General features: G+C 36.8%; 1 pseudogene; it reads right to left on the bottom strand.

Annotated features, from left to right (window-relative positions):
* Nucleotides 1–253: 253 nt before the first annotated feature.
* LOC140021764 (uncharacterized) lies at nt 254–2,794 on the bottom strand (annotated as a pseudogene).
* Nucleotides 2,795–2,975: the final 181 nt, after the last annotated feature.

The raw sequence follows: 2,975 nt of genomic DNA, 5'->3' as shown, positions 1-2,975 counted from the left end.
AAGCCTGAAATGTAACTGTTTGGACATCTAAAAAATGGACAGAGGCCATTTGCGGCCACTGAAAAGTCAGCCACCATGTTAAAATACTGAAGCAAACAGACTACTTGTAAGTTGCAACCACAGCTAAATCAGCAATAATTGCAATATCATCCACCAGCAATTTTACACAAACCAGACATCTGTTAAGCCAATTTCCCTGGTGGCCCATCCGTATCCCAAAATCCCATTAAGGGTCAGCACAAAATATCAAGTATGACAACCAAATTTGAAGGAATATATAATAATGTTCCTCCTCCACTTAGCAAGGAAAGTTTCATTCTTTTGAATATGCAAGAACAACATCTTCAGAATGACAGTTGTTTCTCTATCAGAGCGAAAAACTGGCAATAGAACTTTGATAACAGTTCAATGAAAGCATACAAAACTCGGTGAAAATCTACTCCATAACAGCAACTCCTCCTACAGCCTTGATTTTCTCTATAATATCATTTGCCTCTTCTTTAGTGATACCTTGCTTAATTAAAACTGGTACTTACTCAACTAAATCTTTGGTTTCCTTCAACCCCAAATTTGTGAAAGCACGAACCTCTTTGATCACCTTAATTTTTGCAGCAGCATCAAACTTTTCTAACTTGACATCAAATGCAGTTTTTTCAACCTTTTTCTCCTCAGCCTTTGAAGACCAGCACCAGACCCTCCCTGAGGACCCAAGTCCATGCCCTCCACTAAAACTGGTTGAATCTTCGGATGTCTTAGTCTGTCTCTAAGCGTGGGACCAATCAAATTACGCTCTTCAGGAGACAGGGCTGCAATATGTTCTGCAAGCCGAATGATCTTATATGAAGGTGGGGGTCTAGGGCCATAAGGATCATAGAAAGCAGGATACTTGTGTCTTACGGGCTTTGATTTGGGATCCCTGGGAATGAAATCAGGCTGAAATGCACGAGACTGTAGAGGGCCAGTAACCACACGAAGAGCGGGATAGCTACGCAAGGATTTGAAAACTACAGAAAGCTTCATGGTTTGAAGATAGTTACAAAAAAATAAACACTGAAGGATGATTTCTGGTGAAGCAGTGCCCTTTGGCACTTGTAGTACTAAATGCAGCAAATGAATGTAATCCTTCCTTCCTGTGTAGAAGCTTCACATCCTATTTCCAGTGAGCTTCTCACCTTAAGAAGAGAAATGGGGAAGATGTCAGTCTCATTCATATTTTCAGGGACTATCATCTCATTCTGGAATATGGAAATCCTACTGGTATAAGAAGACTAATCAACAATATGACATCCAGTATTGCAAGCCGTTTACAACTCATAAATTTTCAGTCCACCAATCTGATGCCATTGGCTACCATGCTTGATAAATATCTTTTGCATGAATGTGCTTTGGGAGAGAAGACCACACGCAAGAATGTTTTGGTAAATGGTAGCATTCTAGGAATTGACTTCCATGCATATACCCAGAGCATGGCAGACTAGGCATACAACAAATCAATACTAAGCAACGTTTTTTTGGATTAAGTTTGGTATTAGGCTGCATTCTTACTTGCAATCAAATATTACAAAGGAACAATCTTTAAAGAGAGTGGTCGACTTATGGAATGAACCTAACCCTTATGAAAAGCTAATGTGCAAAACATACCAATCGATTCAATATTGAGTACCCTTGCAAGATTTTCTTGTTCAAAATCCAAAATATCCAATGTCTCAATAGATCAAAGGAGAAAGAAAAACTAGGAAAGGCATTCGAGGGCTTAAGTAAGGAGCAAGTGCAAGTACTTTCGGATTATTTTCATTCATAGTTCACTCATATGCAAAAGAAACCTTAACAGCCAACTTAGGGAACAAATTTTACATCCATCTTCATTCGGGTTTCAGACCAGTTCCAGCCAAAAAATAAAATAAAATAACTCAAGCGCCAGAACTGACAATTTCATTGAACTTCAATAGGTCTAAACACAAAATAAAATCCAATCACCAGAAACAAATTGTTATGACAAAATATAAACTTTATGGAGAAAAGCTAACCACCAAGAAATAAAGAACTCCTGAGAGACACAATAAGGCATTAGCAACGAAAGGTTCACAAGCTACAATCAAGATCAAGAAATTAAAACATAAATAAATCATCCATTTAACAGGGGGAAAAACTCCTTCACAGCTAAATAAACAAACAAATGAATTTACCAATTTTTTGTTGATTTTGTGGGTTGCATAAATGGATTCAGAGAAGGACAGTGAGAAGCGTCTGCATATGCAAATGCGAATAAGAACCCTGACGGATATTTAAGTGCCCGTTTTGCAATAATGCCCTTTTTTTATTGATTTTACTCTTTGGCCCCGTAAATTACTTTACCAGTGTCTGGCTCCTTTATGGCTTTCCCAATCGCCTTCTTTTATTGTTTACCCTTTTTTTTTGGGGATAATTTCAAAAATACAGTGACAACATAATTTTTAATGTAATAACCCGTAATAATTCACTATTATTACAAAATCTTTGAAACTAGACTACAACCGCCAACTGTTGTATCTCAAGCTATAATTTTTTTAAATAAATGAAAAACAGCTAAGCACAGAATAATTCCCAATCATTCGTACCATATTATATAAAAAGAAAGAAGCAATTAAAAAATTTGAACTTTACGAGAATTACTACCAACCCAGAAATAAAAACTCCTCAAATGAAGAATTCAACATCTGCCACCAAAGATTCACGAGGACTTGTAAAGCTTAAGAAAATAAACAAGAAATGCAATCCAGCATTTAAGGGCTAAAAAACAATTTTTTTAGATAACTAAGCACATATTTACATGAATGATGGTGCTGATGTAAACAAACACAATGGGCTTACGAATTTATTATTGATTCTGTTGGGCTTCTGCTGGGGAAAGAAGTGAAGGTAGAGTGTGTGAATTGTCAGCATGTAGAAAATAGAAATGTGAATATAAGAACCCTAATTTGACGGAGAGAGCGCGA

Source organism: Coffea arabica, chromosome 1c, assembly GCF_036785885.1.
Source record: "Coffea arabica cultivar ET-39 chromosome 1c, Coffea Arabica ET-39 HiFi, whole genome shotgun sequence".
Lineage (NCBI taxonomy): Eukaryota > Viridiplantae > Streptophyta > Magnoliopsida > Gentianales > Rubiaceae > Coffea > Coffea arabica.
This window is presented reverse-complemented; position numbering and strand designations above follow the sequence as displayed.